We start from the raw sequence: 10,238 nt of genomic DNA on the forward strand, positions 1-10,238 counted from the left end.
TATCCAATACTCAGAACATCCCCATTCTTCCATAAAAACTCATTCTAAAAGCACAACAAAAAAGTATAAGGTGCAATTTTCTTTAGACTGATGAAAATATTTGAAGCACAGTTTCTAAAAATGACGCTCTGAAAATAAACCTTCAGCCTCTAATGGCARCTGGCATTGTGCATAGCCTTTTCTTTTTTCTCTCTGGTAGGCTTTTTCCCCAATTCTAGACATTTTCTTCTGGACAAACATTTTAGAGCATAACCGAGATCATCACTGTGAAACAGTTCCTTTTTTAATTTCACCATCAGCCCTGATCAATCTATCTACTCTGTTTGAAACACAAATCCTTTACCAGAAAAGCCCACAAGTCCTACACCTACACCCTGCAAAGAACTAAAGCACCAGCCAGAAGATTCAGGTTTCCTGAATATCATCAGAGGGCTTTCTGAGCAGGACCTGTCACAGGGAATAACCTTCCTGCCAACTGCACCTCACTCCTCAGTGGATGAGAGCATCACAGGGAATAACTATATCTTASTACCTCAGGCTGAGCACACCTGACACTGTCACCCCCTTTTATCACACTAGCACAGCTTGTGCCAACACTTGGACARAGCTGTATCTTTCCAAAGAAGCCACAATTTTGATATTTCCCCTGGGAAATGCTACAAAACACACACAAAGCAATCACCTTTATGGTAAAGCTACAACAAAGGCAGCAAAGTTCAAGCCTGAACTTGAGTTCCCACTTCTCAAGCCCGCAAAAAAACTCTATAATTTCTAGGTGTAGCAAGCATACCTTGACAATCCTTGCAGGCATTTGTCTATCAGCATATTGCATCAAACAAATCCAAAGAGTCACAAGTCAAGCCTCCAGCCACATATTGCCACGCCGACTGGAGACACAGAATAAAAGTGGAAGTACAGCAAGACTGAAGAGGCGAGGAAAGCCCCAAAATCTTTTATGTGGGTGGCATGGCATGAAAAACGTTGTTTGGAAAACTGATCTGAGTCTTCTGTGTATAATGCAGAGTTGTTTGTGAGCCTCAGAAAGCAGCCCTGTAGAAAGGCAATCGTCTGGTTTCAAATGTCAAAGGATGGCATAATACCTAAAAGTATTTGTTTCATGTAGATAATCTAGCACTGAAAAGTTTTGACTGGGGATTTTAGCACCTACTGTAGTCTTGGGAAGGAGTTTAAGTGGGGGAGGGGAGCAACTAAAAGTATTTAAGAACTAAGATGTCATTGAGAATAAATCATCACAAAGTAACAAAAACTCRGCAGATTGGGACAGGTTTGTTAAGTTTTAATGCAAACATAGAGTTGTGAGAAGGTCAAAACACTTTGTTACCTCTACTACAGGTCAAACTTTAGTTAAAATRGAATGACTGAGAATGGTGGGGGAGTGTTATTTTGCAGTCAGGGTCTTACAAATTATTCCCTTAATTATTTTGCATTCCACTTTGTGCTGGATACAATGATATTTAGCAGCAAAAGGAAAAATGAGAAGGAATGAAATGCACATCCAGCTCACAGGTTTCAAAAATAAGATAAAACCTCTAWAAGAAATCCAAAAGCAGTTTAAATACTTTTTCTTGTATTCTCAGTCAAATRCTTTCAACAAAATGCAGGAAGGAAGTAATAATCTGGTATCAAGAAGACTGCAGACAACAGCAGYTTAGAAGGCAAATGGTTCTGAAAATTTCCCTGTCTTCAGTTTACTGATAGCTGCCACTCAATTTTCAGCTGGAAAAGGAGAGGGGGGAAAGGGATTTCAGAAATTCCTCCTTTTTTCTCACTATTAAAGCTCTATTTCAAAAGACATGATGAATTTGGCTGAATGGTTTGGCAATTTAATGGGTCTTTTGTAAGCAGACGGGAATCATTAGCACATGGTATCAAGCATGAAAACTCCATGAGAGAAAGCCAATTCTTACTGAAGCCCTGTGTAAATAAAAATAGGAGTGTGTTTTAAAACCCTGTCATTTTTAATATTCAGGATATATGTAATCATAACCTAAGCAATGCTGTACATAAATATTATTCTTGARTATTCTGTGTTTACATTTCTCATTAGCAGAATGAGACAACAATTTTCAGAGTCCCTGTGTTATTTTTCCTCAGCTTTTGTATGCGAACACTGAGATACYCCATGGCACTCAAAAAAGCAAGACCTCAGGGGAAATTTCCATTAAAACTCTACGTGGCCAGATACCTGGCATGATGGCAAGAGTGCTGGCAGCTTCAGGGAGTCAGGATTTTACTTGAGATGACTCAGGCTAGGCTGGGCATGTGAAGAGAATTAATTGGCASTTCTGAAAAAAAAAAAWAWTTGAAAAAATCAAATAGAGACMGAWTTAGCACTGAGAATGTTTTCTAACCCATTTCCCCATTTTTTGTATGAGAATTCTTTACAGTAGATAAGAAGTTTATAATGTGAAGARAACACACAACAACTGCATTGATTCTCAAATTTAAGCTCGGCTCTTTAGTTACTCCATATTCACTCTTATTGTRTTTTTCATAATTTATGAAAAATATCTAGTATCATCTCTCCATTTGCATTGCTTTTCTATTTGATCAGGTACTGAACTTTCTGGGAATCATGGTTTTCCACTCTAAATCAAATTCTTCTTTTTTTTAAAAGGGTTAATGATGTTTGTCCCAGTTCACGTGCACGCCAGGTAGATTCAGCCGCTGATTTCTGTTATGAAAAGAATCTATGTAAAATCTTGGAGAGGGGAATTCAAGAACTTAAGCAAAGTTTTGATTTACTGAACACTCAGTGGGGAAATCTTTCTGATCCCTTGTCTTAATCTGAACCYCAGATCCTTCCTCCCACCCTTAAACACAAGGTCACCTGTCTATCTCACTACTTCTGCTGTGTACATCTTAGAGTAGATAGAGAATATATCCAAAGTAACTACATTCTTACCCAAAAATAATTGCAATGGGAATTTTAGGTCCCATTTTGTTCTCATTCCTCTCTCTATTGCCACATGCAACAATACTTGCACCTATGGTTTTACCTTTTGGTTCATTTAATGAAGATTTTTTTTTTTTTTGTCTAGAGACCAAACAATCTTGGCTGGGGCCTTGTGCAGGTCATGAATGCAGGAAGGTCAGGCTCCAGTCAATGAGCTCTGGGGTGGTCAGGGCTTCTTTAGCAGAAATGGCCCAACAACTCCATCAATAGAGACAGCCAGAAGCATCTCAGTTAAGGATTGAAGCAGTGACAGAGTTTACCACAAGAAGAGATTTAACCTGAAGATAAGCAAAAGCACATATATGCCCAGAAATGTTTCAGCAGTGACTAGCAGTCAATCATTCACACTGTTATCTCAGTTTAGCACTGAAATGCAGCCTCTGGATCCTACAGGGAAYGATTTTATTGGCATCTAAATGCACATGCTATGTCTTCTTCAAGTGTTAAAACCCCATCAGGAAAAGCACTTGCTTGGAGCATTGCCAAGGTGCTTCAGCAGTTAGAACTWGTGCAGCTCCATATATTATTCCCACATTTCAATAGAGAGGAGCATTTTAGTGCTGAGGTCAACCTCTGTCTTTACTTTGAAAATGAAGTTCCTGTTTTCCACATTCACAGTCTGTTCTTCAGAGATGCTGTTTATTCAAGCACAGTAATTTCATCAAGTTTTGTGACATTTACTAAGATTAAGAAGCCAATGTATAGCAGAGGCACACRGGGTGTGGCCTTGAAGAGGGTATTTCTGACTTGCTTCTTCTAGACTTTRAAATTTTGTGCAAAACAACTACCAGGCTAGAAATACACCCTCTTCCCTCTCCCCACATTTGTGAGGAGGTTCAGAGAAGTCCATTCTCCAGGACAACAAAAAGTACTGAGGTGGATTTCTAAGCACATCCCAAATGCACATAAGCTTACCCACAGCCAACAGCTCGACCCCCCACCCTGTGCATAAAGCACCAATTCCAGCATTTTTCCATCCCTTCCATCTTTAATCTAGTCCAAAGATTGAGGAGGTTTTCTTATCAAATGTTTCTACTCTTACTGTAGGGTCTTTTACAACAAAATGGACCCTAGTTTTAGTTTTATGCATCTTTGTTAACACCTTGCTCGCACTTCAAAGAGGAGAATTGAGAGGATTCTATAAGAGACCACAATCAGAGGGCTCTTCCCTTAAAATGAATCAATTAAATCAGCATTGTTCCCACTTTTCCAGAGGCTCCAGGCCCCTAATTGTCCCCACACAGGGGATAGTGGCAGAGAGGGATTCAATGGGATAAAAGACTCTCACTCTTCTTTCACACACACACACACACACACAGAGCTGAAATTTGGAGCTAAATACAGAGTAGAAAACATATCTAGTCACCAGTCTCTATAGCTAAAGCAAATACTTTCCACTGCATAACCTGTCCCACGCTGAAGTAGCCTTCCCTTGAGTATGCAACCCTGAATATATAGATATTTTCTTTACTAAGGACCTGTCTGCTCAGTCAAAATACAAATTGTACTTGAGTTGAAACAGCACAGCAAGTTAATGGTGGTAATTTTTGAGTAGCATCACACCTCSCTCTAAAAGGTATTCCTGTGACAGACAGAAGGCTTGAAGAGAGGRAGTACAGAAAGGCTCTGCACTGTAAATCAAGAGAGCACATACTGCAGAATAGGTCAAAGTACCACAGAAATTTACATCGTGGGAAGCTTGAGCTGCTCCTGTATCAATTTCTGTTCTGGTTACACAATGTAGATATTTATTTATTCTTCATTTAAACAACAAAAAAAAAATTAATAAATGTTTGCTTGGACAAGAGTATAGGCTAGRCAGAGAGATTATGTTAATCATCTGACTACACTTTTTATTAATGTTTATTTTCAATTTATTAAACCCTTTCAGAGAAACTAGGGAAAATAGCTCAATTTAGCTTTCTGAAAACAACATATATTTAAAAGCCTCTCCTCACACATGACAGCAATGAATCTGCTACATAAAGGATATCTTGCTGTTAACTGTTGCTTTATTTTAGTTTTTGACCTTTATTTCTCACCTTTTTTTTCAACCTGAAAGCACACACTCTATAAAGTATGAACTACAGTAGGAGATATTCTGAATTTAATTTCTTCTCATTTTCCATATTTTTATGCCCCTTTTCTGAACCAGACACCCATCATTTTACCAGATAGCTCAACTAAGCCTGTACCAAGCAAAGCAGCTTAATACAGAGTTTTTCACTGTCCTGCCTGCCCCTCAGGATGTGTCACTTCTGCACATTGGAGGGGGAGGACATGAGCCAGCTTTGTGCATCCACAACAGTGCACAGACAAGCAAAAATCTTGGTGAGGAAACAGCAGTTCCCAGATTGACTTTTGACATTGGTGCCATTCCTGCTTTTCACCAGAGCAGAGTCAACTCAGAGTCCAAAGACAGGAATTTCTATTTTTCTCTAGGCAGAGCAAGAATGAGCAATATCATTAAAATAGGAGCTACTCTATTAGAGATACTTACAGAGTAATTTCACTGATTCCCTTCTTCCACTGGTCTTCCCCTTCCAAATGGGAAAGGCTTCATTGCTCCTTTATCATGAAGGCAGAGTAGAAGAGGGATCAACCAGAAGTTCCAATAAATCCTATAACCAGAGTAGGGAACTTTTTGAAGTGCTCTCCTCCTTGCATGGACAGCCTTGCTATTTTTYAAAGAATGGAGGATATCACTATGAAGAACGATTTAAAGGACTGGAAGGTCAAAGTAGTAAAKAATTTTATTTTCTAAAATATATTTCTCTTTCTATTTCTAATATTGCTTCTCCTGACAAGAGCTATTCTGAACACACTGGGCAACAAAATAGAAATTCTGCCTCAATTATTCTGTCAGAAAACTGGAAATGAGAAACGATGCTCTGAGTCACAGTCCATCTTCTTAACTCTCCCTTCATCTTCCCATGAAGGGTACAAAGACCAGTTTTCCTGTCAGTGTTCCCTTTCCTCTTGGCTTCTGCATGGCAGCCATGTTTTTGGGAACCTGTGCACCAACAAAGTGATAGATGGATCTCCAAGATTTCAGAGATTTCTTTATACTGTTTCATTTTTATCTTCTGAGCGTATTCTACCTTATCTATCCTGATATGCAAAATCCATCTCTATAAAATTCWGGATCTCCTAATAAGTAAATTCATCTTGGGGTAAAAGACTCGTATATTTTTATTTCTACTTGTACTACCTTGCATTTAATCCCTCTTCTTCCCTTCTGATAATTAATGATTTGGGAGTGTGGAGAGCAGAAGGAAAGGTGAGGAGAAAAGCCAGGAATTGTGCCAACCTCAGGTTTGAAAAAGCAGTTTTCTTCTCTATTTTGGCAGGRAAGTTTTGCATTAGCTGTTTTGCATTCCTTAACTGCTGCTGTAACTACATTTTGTTCATAAGGAGAAATTGTCAGAGCATGCAAAAGTAATTCCAAAGCTGAAAAGTAGGAATGGTTCAGCCTGTGTTCTGGATTTTCATACATCTRTTGGCAGTTTCTGTAATTGAAGCAGCAGATCCATAGCTCAGCACCACAAAATACATAATGAGGTATAACTRCTAAAGTTTACTGGGTTAACAAATAAATCCTGGTAGAAAAAAAAAATCTGGGAACAAAATCAAATATGCATTGGCTTGTTTTTTTCCCTGAAAATAAATGTCCAGGGGTTTAACCATCACCCAAGAGTGAAATTTTGGCACACCAGGCAGTGTGCAAGTTCTAGTTCCTTCCTCTGCAACTTGCTGACAGGTTACTCTGTACATTTTAACAGAACAGGGATGTCCTTGTTCAGAAATGAAAAGAGCCAGCCATATCTACATGGCCCTATCCATCACACTGAGCAAAGGATGCTTTTTYCCTTGGGACAAGACTGATGTGCAGTTTAAACTCTCAGTTTCCACAGTCTCCTTCTTACCTTGGTGCCAGCTGAACCAGTCACATTTGTACAGTAGCTTGATAACACGAGGCACAACACATCTCTGGTATATTTGAAATTAAGTCATGTCTTCACAGTTCATGCTCAGTACTTAACTTTCTCTGCAGGGCTTTTCTGTTTCCCTGCTCCTCTTCTGATCTCAAATTGCAGAAATTTATTTGCATTCAAGGCTCCTCAATGTACTCTTGGCTCTTTTTTCTGTTCATCAGAAGGATAATTTCATCTTCTAGAATCTGTTGACATCCTGAAGAGCAAACATTAGAAATAGATTACAAGCAGTGTGCATTCAAATAAATTACATGTTTAAATGTGTCAGTTAAATTATAATGCTCAATTAGATAGCTAATTATGTTGAAAAWGCAGTTGTGTGCATAAATTGATGGCCACTCCCCCCGCCTGCCTGGCTGCTTCCATTCRTATATTGTCCCTGTGTAATTTTTATCTTTCAAATATCACCTGCTTAAAGGTTTATCTAAGTGAAATCAGACACTGCTTTACTGTTAGTTCATTAAAAAAAAATCAAATACAATTCAATCTTTGCATTGAGTTTTTCTACTTGCAATCAGAAATTTAGTGGCAGTAGGATTTGTGGACTCCGTTCCCAGACTTCTCATACTCCCAAGTGCTTTCCCTCTGTTTATGATTTCTCTTCTATATCTCTTTCCAGTATGCTTTTTAATCACTCTCACACTATCCTTTGGCAAGGAAAAACTAAATTTATTTTGAATTTACATCCACATGTGGATTTTAAAGATGACCTTTCACTCAATAGAGAAGCATTACATGAAATAACAGATGACACATATTTTAAAAAGTCTTAAAATTGTCACTGAATTCATTTTACTACCTGGGGCTGGAAATCAATTAGGAAGAAGAAAGAATCTGTCAACATGAACTAAGAGGGTTCATTCAAGAGTCATGCCTTGGTATGAAAAAATACATGCTTTACTTAATTAATGACATGTTGTCTCACAACCATCACACAAAATAGATATTTTCATATACATTTTCCATGTTTTACCCTTCATTCAGTTTCTATAGGATTACCAGATTTACTGACAAACAATCTGACTGAAGCATTTATACAAAGGAAAAACCCAAGCTCTCATAATTGAGGAGATCAGAGAAGAGAAAAATTATTTGTTTGGTGTTTCCAGACAGCTGTAGATTTCATTTCTCACAATATGAAACGAATCATACAACATGAAAGTTCATTAGTATCACTGTGTTAAAAATTTAGGCAAAATACAGTGCCAAAATTTTGGCAAAATTTAGTGCCAAAGGGATAAAATAAACTTCACTTGAGCTCAGCATAAAATATAATTTCAAGCAGACAGCTGTTCTCTTCAGTTCTTATGCTTAGAAAATGCAGAAAAATTAATGGTGAAATAAAAAACTGAAACCTGACCAYTTTTGTCCTTTTCTAGGTCATTCTTTCCTCTGAAATATGAATGGTAAGTTTCATWTTAAGGTCTAAAACCATTGTCCTATAGTTAATCCATACTGTTACACCATATGAGCCATATGGTCTCACATTATTGGAGCATTCTCAGTCAGCCCACATTTCCTGGTAATATATTTAAGATGCCTCCCAGCAAAGAAAAACTGAAATAACCCTGTGTCTGTAGCTCTGAGCATTTATGATAGTAAAATCCAGCTCCCTCAACACAACCAAAATAAATCTGGATAAATAYTGAACATGACAATGTATGAACCTACTTCAACTCGGACAACGTAAGAGACAACATGATCTATTGTATTAGACCTTCTTTTATTACTTTTTATATTTGTAAACTCTACAGTCATTCAATAGGAAAAGCTTTCAGCATTATGTTCTGGACTTGGAGTAACTCCTCTGAAGTACTTTAACAGCTGACAGCAAGGAATTCCAGGGCACACCCTACAAATGGCACACAYTACAAATGGCACACATTACAAATGGCACACACTACGCCTTATAAAATTCCCCTTTGAAAATTAAAATTCTGTTCAAGTTTGTTTTCAAAAATGGCATTAAAATCCACACATCAATTTCTGACATGTCATTTTGAATCAGTCTGGAAAAATAGACTACTTCAAATACATAAAAGCAAGGTTAGTATTTATCATTTGGTCCAAGTCTCTAAGCAGCACCAGTCTGCCAGCCTACAGAGTGACACTGAGAAGGGCTAGAAAGTCCTCTGAGATTTTTAAAGGTTCTTATGACTGTCACTAAGCTCACTGCTTCACAGMAGATTGAAAAATGTGAGAGGTTTTCCAGCTGAAGTCACGTGTGCCTGAAAGAGGATTAATATGAACAGCCAACTATCAAAAACCAGGGCTTTTTCTCTCCATTTTTTGATCCTCCTTTCTTTCTTTCCTTTAATAAGACCTTTTTTTCTTTTTTTTGGTCTTCTATTCTATGTATTTTCCCTCTTTTGGCAGAGAACATAAAGGAAGCTGCAAAGCTGCAAGTCATCTAGTAGATGTATCTAGCACAACAAAATTCTGTGTTACAGACTCTGAGGATGCAGACTGCAAAGTGAATCTCACTCAAAGCAGGGCATTAAATCACATAACCACTGGAACAATTCAGGATCTCAACTGCTCATTTACATATCTTAGTTGTGGCGTGCTTATCTCTCCATTCTCTACTATCCCCACTCCAAATATCAACAAAACCTTTTCAGTCTTAAAAACACCTTTGGCTTACCATCCAAAGAGTTCCAAGAGTCCCAAGAGTTCTTGACATAAAAATTGTATCTGAATTACCACTATTTTAAGTAGCAAAAGATACCTCTACCATGATTTTATAAAAGTCCTTTTGAGATACACTTCAACTCTGGAGAAAAGAAAAAAACTATTTTTATTTCTTCTTAAAATATCTTTTTAGATCATCCACTCATATTATAACTCCACACTGTCCTTTTTTTTTTTATTTGCTTCCTTTCAGTTTAGAGGGAAGTTTTCTAAGATGCATTTTTCAACCACTTTAAGGAAACATAAGAAAAAAGAAAGAGAAATAAAACCAATCTTGATCTTCACCAATATCCGTCATAGKACTTTTCCCCTTCATTAACATTGACGAATATCATTCACAAAGCAATTTGACATCTGCATGTGCTTAAACATCTCAACATTTCCTTTTTAAATTCCTCAGGAAGTAGTGGTCAAGATTAAATGCTAGAGAAGAGGAAGATAAATTTCTGAATGGGACCTCTGAGAGACCAATTATAGCACATTTCACTACTACATTAAGTTTTCTCCAGGTTGTAAAAAAAAAAACCAAAGGTAAAGGACACCTCTTAGTCTCTTACACTGTTCATTCAGGTCAG

Source organism: Malurus melanocephalus, unplaced genomic scaffold (assembly GCF_030028575.1).
Source record: "Malurus melanocephalus ecotype Western Australia unplaced genomic scaffold, MMel_1.1 scaffold_265, whole genome shotgun sequence".
NCBI classification, from domain to species: Eukaryota; Metazoa; Chordata; class Aves; order Passeriformes; family Maluridae; genus Malurus; species Malurus melanocephalus.